Genomic DNA, 10,765 nt, shown 5'->3' with positions numbered 1-10,765 from the left:
AGATGTTAATTTTGTGTGTGTGAGTATATCTTTATGTTGGTTTGCGCTGTAATAGAGAGGAAACGCTTGTGTAGAGTACTATCGGATATAGTGAAAGTGGCATGAGTGAAACCCAACTTTATTGATAACCCAACTTTAGATAAATTTGACAGGTGTAGGAAGGATGATTTATTGAACATCGCTGACTATTACGGGATCTATGTGGTGAGGCAATTATTAAAGAAAACAATAAAAGTGTTATTTTTCGAAAACTGGTTGAATCAAATGTGCTTGTGATGACAGTGAGGCCGCCCAGGCGGCTGATAATACGCGTCCAAGTAGCCCGGTTACGTCGGAGAAGGCGCTGAGCGATGGCCGCCGAGGTGGAGGTAAAGTCCGATGCCAAGATTTAAATCTATATTTATTCACACCGGCTCTTGAAAACCTCTATGCCAACACACTTGCCCGAAAAAGTGCGGGGACGAATTTATGATATTAAAAGTGGGGGGGGGACACGTCCCCCGCGTAATCTACGTCCCTGGTCTAACTGACCATGTTATGAATCACAGTCTCTACTTGAGAGAGTCTGGACACTGAACTGAGGATTCAGCCGAATGTGAGCAGATCTACAATGGCTTCAGTCTCAATCTTTGAGACTTTGACACATTTCAAAACAATAAATTTCAAAGTTTTTTAACCAGAGCACAAAATGCTCAGTTCCTGGTAAAAGTTATACCAAGAACTAAGCCTGCTCAAATTTCATGGAATCGGGACATTCAGAGGGCAGGGGAACTGACTCAAAATACCCACAGTTGAGAAGCTTAGCCTTTGGAGCAAGGTCAGAATCCTGGGAGATTAATTGGTAATCATGTTTATCTCATTAACTGCATTTATTGTTTTTGGAAAGAGCAGTGTGGCCTTTCTTTGATAGCTGAAACATAATAAGGGATAAATGGGACACATTGTCACACACCACATCACATTGGGTCCTGTGATTAACAAAGCAGCACTTGGTTCATAATTGATGAGAACTTTGTACCTTAACAATGCAAATGGTCCCTGCAAGTAAACACTAAATATGAGTGTCACTTGTGTAATAAACAGAGAAAAGTACGCTCAGCCTCGCTCCCAGCTGCAGCAATTTGTGTGATTATCAGAAAATCATTAATCATTCCAAAAAAAAATAAATAAATAAAATGTACAAACGTTTCTGCTATTCATTGTGTCTTTTTTTTCAGAGCAAACTTTCATCATCGACTTTTTCTTTCCCAACCATCGACTGTCCAACCAAGCTGTCATGTGCAATTTTACCAGACCGTTATGTAAAACTAAAGGCTGTTAGGGACAATGTGTCCAGCACCAACTTCCTGTTTCAAAAGGCAATACATCAACACAAGAAAAACTGAACACTGGGGGTGTTGTTTAGGACACAAAACTCAAAAAGGGAACATCTCTGTTAAAGGGGAATCACACAGATTAGTTTTTTTTCACAAAGTAGGAAATTATTTACTGTGATGATGTAAAATTTTACTATGATGTAAAAAATTTAAAAAAAACATTTCTAACGAAATCAGAAAGAAAAATCCTGAAATGTTAATGTCAACTGTTAATGACATTTTCTTTTATCAATTATGAAGCACTACAAGACAAAACCATCTGTAGTGACTGTACGTTCTGACACGTTGAGATGTGGTGCTCATGTAGGCAATACAAGTTCAAGTCTGCATCAACTATCCCATCATTTACTGCTCTCCATACTGCCACCATTAGTTAACATAGCAAAAAGGCCTAAATTAAACAAGATACTGGACCCAGTTGCCCTAGAGTTGAGAAATTTGACACAGAAGAAAGAAAAGCGAAGAACATTCTGAGAAAGAGTTAAGATTAATAATGCTAGTGGTGTCCTGAGGCAAGAGTTCAGTCAAATCTGAAAAGGAAAATTACTCAAAAAAGGGAAAAGAAACTCACAAATGTTTCACACACAAGTCAACTCTTGGGTGGTGGTCAGGTTTTTAGGACACAGGGCAGGAGATTGTGCCACTCAAAAAGGGAACAATAACACACCACTAACATAAATAAACCCTGTAGGTCCATCCAGAGTTACCTCACAGCTGCTCTCATTCACCATACAAGGACTATCCGCAGGATTTTCCATTGCAACACTTTACGTTGATAACAGTGCTTGTATGCAGAACTGATATTATGATTAACCTTAAAAAAGGTGAGTGACTGGGCTGCTTGCAACAAATTTCAGTCTGCTTAAAAGCTTAGCATTAAAAACCTTTGCAGGTGTGCCACAGGTTTTAAGGCCATGGTGCACATTTGCCAAATCCCCTCAGGAGCGAGGAGTGCTGTACACTGTCTCAGCGCTGCAGATGTTAAAATCCAGCACAGGACGCTTGCCAACATCAACACATTAAGTTCCTAACACTAAGCATACTTGGAGTGATGGAAAATGGTAACGTTTGTGCTGGCCAGACTCACTAGGCTAAAGAACTAGATCCAAAACCATAACAGACTTCAAGGAACAGCGACATATGTCTGTTTCTAAGAATCTCCTCTCAGCTGTTTGTTTTCTGTCACTTTAATCATAGGAAGATGAAGCATGAGAAAGAAGACCAGAAAAAAAAAACTTTTTTTTTCAAATTGACAGAAAATAGGACAATATTGACTGAGTAGTAACATTTGAGAGGTAATAGCAATTTGAATTAGAATTTAATTTTAATTTTAATTATATTAATTAATTTTGCATTATCTGCATCCCTTTTAATTTATTAATTTATTATTTTATTTATTTAATATTATTATTAATTGACGTTTAAAAAAGATTATTTTAATTAACTATTTGGAATTGGGTGTCATTATAAGAGTTTGATATGAATATTTGAATGTCTGTGCATTTTTCTCTTTTTATGCATTTTTTTATTTCTTTTCGCTATTTTTCATAAGTTAAAGTGTTTTTGTATGTAATTGTTATTGTTCTAATTATTATTATTATTATTATTATTTTATGTGTTGGTGGTGGGTATTATCACAAAAGGAAAGGAAAAAAGGGGAAAAAAGTGAACGGAAGAGAAAGTAGAAGGAAAAATTAGGAATAACTATTGGTAAAAAAAATGTCTCTAAGGGAAATTTTCATTTGCATAATTGTATTAAATCTGTTTGAATTGAAAGACATAATAAAGTATAAAAAATGCATTATCATTTTATTGTTGTAATTTTTATTATTTATTTTTTTGTAATGTGTGAATCAAAAGTGATATTAACAAAATGATTTTAACTATGTATTCAAAAATATACTTATATAATTAATTCAATGCAAAATTTTCTCTAAAACTCAAATGAGTTTTAAGTTAAGCAGCAAACATTTTCTAAAAAATATTAAAAATAAGTGTAAAAACAACCTGAAATATTCATGCCCAAAATGCAGAGTTTCCTTCCTCAAGAATGAGGCACCACTTCCAAGATATTTTATTCACAAGACCATCTGTAAAGCTTCTTAAATGAGTTAACGTCTCAATGAAAATGCTATCTAACATGTCACCACATTCCAGTTCACATCATGCTCTTCAAAGGCCATTGTGTCCCCACTGTTTGTTTGTTTTCTTCCTGGACTGTGGGACACAATCACATTGTAGACAATGTATAGCGTATTTATTCACAGCACTTGCCACTAAGACATGGGGCTGGACCACCGGGGCATTTTTCAGATGTCCAAACTGAGTTGAGGGGCACAGAGGGGCTTAGGATACCACGGGACACACAAGCCCATCCAAAACAGTAGTCTTAGGCCTCAATACCATTAATTTCATCCATACAAATAAATAATGGATTGGCAAAGATAGCCTAATTGAAATGGCATCTCACTACGTTCTCCCACTGGCTTAATGGAAATTAGGTCCCAGCCTTGATTTACATATTTTGAGTAATTATAGCGGAACTAAATGATGCTATTCTTCATGTTCACTTTCGCAGAATGTCGCCCGTTATTTGATGCAAGCTTTCGCAGCTTTCCATAAGCATGGGACTGTGATGTCAGTTCATGTGCAGTGACTGTAAAGCAGTTCCCGCCCATTCAGACACTAAGGATGCAGCGTTTTCATGTTTCAGGAAGTGTCGCTTTTGTTTCACTCTGTTTGTAAGTGGAGGTCACTGGGTACAAGTCTGCATACATCAGCCCTCGACTTCTCCTCTCATTCACTACTTGACAATGGCCCACAAAAAGATCATTAACAGGCTATTTTTGCTCATCTGGTTTCCAACAGAGATCTTCTTGTCAAAGAAAAAGCCCGTGGAGATTATGCTGCCCAGTGCACTTGTAATAATGCCAGTCAAATCCCAGTGTGGCTTGTGCAACCAGAGAGCCATTTCTTGCTAGAGCAAAGGAAGCCACAAGTATGTAGACGTAACATAACACCCATTTTTATATCCATCTTTCCTTCTCCACCAAATCCACAAGTCTTCAAAGATGAATGCAGTCTTTGAACCTGCATCTCCAGTGTGAGCATTTTGCCAGTTATAGCAGGTGACGGTGTGCATTTGACAGTGTCCTGTATGTGTTGCCTCCCATACTCTTAAAATATCATCTTTATTTCTGTATCTAATTAGAGCTCACCAAATGCTTGTCCTACTGGGTATTGGTAACACATGGCGACTACCACAGAAATACTAAAACTACATTTCCTAGTATCAGCAAAAAAATAACCAAAGGCATTGCTCTGAATCATTTTAACATCAACCTCTCACCACTAATTATGGGGATGATGTGTCCAGGAGGGTGGAGAGGGCATCACCCTGCTCAATTGCAAGGATCGGAATCCAATTAGAGAATAGTGAACATGCTTTTAAAGGCTCAATGACATAAGATGTAGGTCTTAGACTGGTTACTATACTGTTTACTATACTTTTAACATTACATGAACTTAAAGTAATAGTTCACCCCAAAATGAAAATTCTATCATTATATACTCACCCTCATGTCGTTCCAAATCTGTATGACTTTCTTCGATGGAACACAAAATAATTTATTTTGAAGAATGTTGGCAACCAGTTTTGGCACTTTCTTTGTGTTCTGCAGAAGAACGTCATACAGGTTTGAAATGACATAAGGCTGAGTGAAGTTAAGTTAGTGTGTGACGGATGACGATACAACAGAAACATTGTGCAACATGTATCACCTAATTCAAATGACACTGTTCCATAAATTCACATGCATTTACAAAAGTAACCAGAAAAGTAAATACTTTAAGTTACTATTTTCTCATTTCGCTAAAGTCTGAGGCTTTCGTTTTATTTATTGAATTGCATCAGATTTGGCTAAACTAAATGTTTTGTGATTGCTATTTGGTGAACATGAAAAAGAGGAATACCACAATCAGTACTATAGCATTATGATGAAGTCAACAGTAATATTTCAACATCAACATAGGTCATAACAACCCTGCATATTTATATACTGAATTAAAGAAAACAGCTGGAAGCATCTTCATTTTATGCATTTTCCAGGAGTACTACCATGACCTGTGCGGCAGTAAGAGTATAAACTCTTGTTTAACCTCATTGTGCTCTTCTTTTGGCTGCAGCGAGATGGCTGCTAAGATCATTTGCATTCACAAAGATCGCTAGTCCAAGCCCTTTTCTGTCTTCTGATCTGCAAAAGGCCCAGAGCACTGCAGAACTAAAAGGCTGCGATTGTTTGCAGTAATTAAGCGTTTTTAATGAGGCCTGAATCTTAATGTTTTAGCACGTAGAAAGAGTGAGGATGGGGTCATCAGGGAGTGATCCAAAGCCCCCCTAAAAAAAACAAAAAAACAAAAGTGATGTTCATCCAACCAGAAATACAAAACTCTGTGTACTGTGTGGGTATTTAGAACATCACTAAGCCCATTTCTTATCCATGGATTTGAAACACAGATAACCAGCCATTCAACTGCATGTTCAAACCAAGTCAGGTATTTACAAAGGACTGACAAAGCTCTGTCAGTAAATGGCTGGCACGGCTTTCACATGTTTAGATACAGATTAGCTTTTGGCAGAGTACAGGGAGTAACACAGAGTTAACGCAAGCATGGCATCATTAGCCCGAGGCCTAGCGTGGGTTTTGGCAGACTCTAATCTCACATGCTTAAACATCTCAGCACAATAGCACAAAGCCATAGACTAATTATGATTATAATGCATATCTTACATCTGTGGCAGAAGGTACAGTAAATCCTTTTTGTTCAGCTGAATGTCTGTCTGTAGTAAAATGCAAATTAAAATTCTGAAGTTCATGCTGTAACCAAAATGCCAAGTCCAAGGCAAACTGCATACATTGATGAAGGACGATTGGGCTTTTTGCACCATCTTGTGGTGAATAAAGCAACTACAGTACTATTAATACTATTGTAGCTGACAACTTGCAATAGTGGCTGTTTTTGTCTCTTTTTTTCTCTGAAAGTCAGAATTTAAAAAAAAATTCCAAACACAGATTTACTTTTTATATAGAGTATACATATAGATTTCATTTAGATCACTTAAAATACAGACAACATGGTTACAATAGTACAATAGATTTAGCTGAGAGCAAGGTCTTTCTCAATATTAGATCCATTTGACCTCACTAATTCAGCTGTCAATCATAAAATATGATCTACTCCATAAATTGTCAGCACAAATTTTAGCACTAATTTACAAATGGAAAGCACACAATTCTCATTTTAACAAACAAGACATAGTAAAGAATCTATACACACAAAAGAAAAAAAAATGTTCCTTGTTAATTCCCAGCAATTCTCTTTTTTTTATTAAGAATAATCCCATTGTTCCTTTTTAGTGAAACACAAGCAAAACAATTACTCTGTAAATCGATCATAAATCCATTCTTATGTAACCATGCAGTTCAATTGAATACAACAATTTACACAAAACGATTTACGCAGAAATTCATTCTGCTTGGCTCACTGTCTAAATTACCAGTGATTCTCTAACACTCATCAGATGTGGATACTGGGAGATCATGAGTTCAGAGAGTTTATAATCTGAAAATGTACAATAATTGAAAAAGTATGCAATGCATAAATGATAATAATGGAATGTATATTTTCTTAGCAGGAAGAGTATGACAATTAGATGTCTTGAGTTTTGCATTTCACTTAAACTTTCCTGTTTTCCTGTAATTCCCTGGATCCTTCACTTGCAATGGGCTGTGACTGGTTGCCAGGTGACATGGTTTCACAGTCATGACATCATGAAGAAAAAGAACATTTATTACTTTACTAAAACTTTTCTTTAAAAAATCCTAAGGGTGGAGGGGGAATGCAACTGCACTGTTTTGTCTGTCAAACAAAAACGAATGATCCTTAACTCTAATAAAGACAATCACAATGAAAGGTAAGAGTGGGGTAGTGCAAGAAACAAAGGAGACAGGATCAACATTTTCAAACCTTAACATAACAGAGCACAGTTAATACATGTCATGTGGATCATTATTCAAGACTGATATTATGTACCATTAGAAAATGGGGATGTAGTTGTCAATCTTAGCCCGATGCCTTTGGGCAATACACTCGGCAATCCACACAATGTTTCGGCACTCTTGTTCCTTCAACTTGACGTAGGCATAGAACACGCTGAAATGAAACTGATTCAGGAAGGCCAGCTTATTGAGTTTCACCTGCAAAAACATAACCCGCATTTTATTGTTAGCAGAGAGCTTTCAAACAGAGCCATTTGCTAACATCAAAAACATCACTGAATTATGATTTTCAATGCAGTAACATTCTCTCTCTTTCATCATGTCAAAACTTTTGCTCACCTCATGTTCAAAAAAGCGATCCTCAAGGGTTTTGTCTCCTGGGTTGCTACCAGCACCCTCAAAGAGAAGCTTGTATTCCTGAAACAGCATGAACTCGTGTTAATCCTCAAATCATTTTGGTGGCCAAAAATGCCAGAAACAAACGCTATGTGAACTTCACATCAAAACAACTCTAAAGGAACAGTTCACCCAAAATGAACATTCTGTCATGATGAAATGTTAGTTTAAACTCATTTAGGTCTACACAGATACTTACAGGGTAGTATTCAGCCACAGCTTTGACCTGCTCGTAATCATCTGCGCGGGCTAGCTGTGCAAGACCCTCTGGGTAGAGCTTGCCACAGTGAGGGAAGAGTTTAGCTCTGTCTTCTTTGGAGAGCTCCGTACCAAAGGAGTTAATGGTAATGATGAAAGCTCTTCGGTCTGCCTCAAACTGATACAAAAGCAAATCTTTGCTTTAATTCTTAAAACACTGAAATATATCAGTTACGATAATAATAACAAAAAAAATAAAATCCTATTTCAGAATAAAGGTCCCTATACTTGATTTCACAGGTGTTTACTCACCTCCAGAATTGGGCACATGGTATCTGCGGTTGTGCCACCCAGTGAAGTGCAGAACTTGTAGAAAGCTTCTAGATAAGCCTGGAGACACAGAGTGGAGATCAACTACAGCTCATGATTTCTTAGTCATAGGCCTTTATAAATAAAGAATTATTTATAGAATAACGGATATACTGATATAATGATAACTGATGTAATACTGACATTGTATATTGTGCAGGTAACATGCCTAGCATTTTCTAATCCAACTTACCTTATTGCTATTTTTTGTTGTTATTATTATTATTATTTTTTTTTTCTATTATTATTTCTTATGTTCATCTTATCTTAGCATTTTTATCTACTATTCATATTTGATGCAAATGAAATAAGCTGACCAGCTTTACACTTCACAGCACGTCATATTGTGTAAATAACTGTGTATGTGATGAATAAAAATCTTGAATCTTGAAAGAAAAGTGTTTAATGAGCTGTATAGTTTTTCCAACAGCACTATAACTGTTTGTCAACAGCACTATAACACTATAGACTTCCCCCCTACATACAGTGTTAAAGTTCACTACCCACTGTGCTTATGCATACTTGTCATGTCATAGGAAAATTCCTAATGAATGTTTAAGATTTACATCCCAGTATCTTCCATCACAAGGCTGACCTTGTAAAGAGTGTTGCGAATTATTTCAATGTTCATCTCATCCAAATCCTGCTCAGAGATGCAGTCCTGAAAGAAAGCAGCTGAAACAAACAGACACAGCCATTAACTGTGATGTAGAAATAAGCACCTTGGTATTATTTAGAACATGTTTTTGAGTCGTTTCACAAAATTTCTGAATGCTTAAAAAGTACTGACAAGATTCGCAACTCACTGACTTCCTTTGGCTACAAAACATGAAGTGAATGTGACTCGTGTGAATTTTTCATATCAGACTGTCTTACCAAGTGGTGTATCCACCAGGATGGCATTGTAGAGCTCTGCTGGAGTTTGGGCAATGTTAACGGCCTCCATCAGTGGAGGATGAGGAGAGAAAGAGTAAGGTTTAGAGAGTGTTATCAAGGCTGGATCTGTCAGATCAGAGGGTTTTTTCTCTTTGTCTAGCAAAAAAGACTACATTACTTGTGATGTGGACAAAGTCCTCAGGCCGGACTCAAGCACAAAGACATGATGCTGAGACAGAATTAATCTCTCATTGACCCTGATTTTACAATTGCACAACTTACAGTATTTGAGTCTACTTTACAGTAACAAGCTATTCTTAGAGTTTTATTTGACCTTTTTGGCCTTTACATTTGGACTGCAGAAATTTTTGCAGTATCCAAGTGCTGAATATCTACAAACATTTAGTACTATTCAATATTCAGCACAATACTATTCTTGCAGTAGCTACAGTAGGCCTATACAATATATTCACCTTACTCATTTGCAATTACTATACTTTACAGAATTGTAAACTTTTTTACTCAATAAAATATACTTTTTTTGTGTAATGTTCTGGATGCTGTGTTCTCCATTTTTCTCTGTAGTGTCTAATGAATGCTCTGTAGTGTTTATTTTATTGACTCATGTGTGTGTGATCTGAGAGCACTGTTTGATTTTGAGTGCAAGTGAAATGGTTCTGCAGTGATCGTTTGATTTTGATGGAAGAGTCAGAGGTTTCATGAATTTAGTTTGAGTATTTGGATTTGTGTTTAAGGGCAGGAGCTCAGTATTATGCCTCGTGCAGTGTGAATTTAAAGTGTGATTTGCTTATACTCTTTGGTGTCTGACTGCACTCACGTGATGAAATCCATGAAGCTGGCCAGAGGCTCATAAGACTGGTTCCTCATATGGCGGAACTCAACCACCATCTTCTCTTTCAGCTTGTCATCAATGACGGAGACAGTGAGGGGAGAGGCTTCATTGGCCAGGAAGCTTCCATAGTCAGTGCTCTGCAAATGAAGCTTCAGGTCTGAGGAAACAAAAACAAGAAAAACGCTTAATGATTAAAAAAAAAATTAAACAGACGTAATCTGTAAACCCAAAACCTCATTCTTCAGTGTTACAGTGGGGAAAATATTTATTTGATCCCCTGCTGATTCTGTAAGTTCGCCCATTTATAAAGAAATGAAGGGACTGTAATTTTTATGGTAGGTTTATTTTAACGGATAGAGATAGAATACCAACTAAAAAATCCAGAAAAAAAACACATTATATAAAGGTTAGAGATCAATTTGCATTTCAGTGAGTGAAATAAGTATTTGATCCCCTACCAACCGGCAAGAATTCTGGCTCCCACAGACTGGTTATGTCCCCATGTGGAACAAAGATTAGTCCTGTCACTTTAAGAAGTTACTCCTAATGTCAACTCGTTAGGTGTATAAGACACCTGTCCACACAATCTGTATCTTCCATTCCAACCTCTCCCACCACCATGGGCAAGACCAAAGAGC

The 10,765-nt window shown here is 36.9% G+C and overlaps 1 pseudogene; it reads right to left on the bottom strand.

Moving 5' to 3' along the window:
• Positions 1-6,747: 6,747 nt before the first annotated feature.
• Positions 6,748-10,765, bottom strand: part of LOC107755121 (V-type proton ATPase subunit d 1-like) — a 6,461-nt pseudogene continuing 2,443 nt past the window's right edge.

The sequence above is a fragment of the Sinocyclocheilus rhinocerous genome, unplaced genomic scaffold, assembly GCF_001515625.1.
Source record: "Sinocyclocheilus rhinocerous isolate Xijiao unplaced genomic scaffold, SAMN03320098_v1.1 scaffold591, whole genome shotgun sequence".
Lineage (NCBI taxonomy): Eukaryota > Metazoa > Chordata > Actinopteri > Cypriniformes > Cyprinidae > Sinocyclocheilus > Sinocyclocheilus rhinocerous.
Note: the sequence above shows the minus strand (reverse complement) of the source record. Positions and strands in the feature narration are given on the sequence as shown.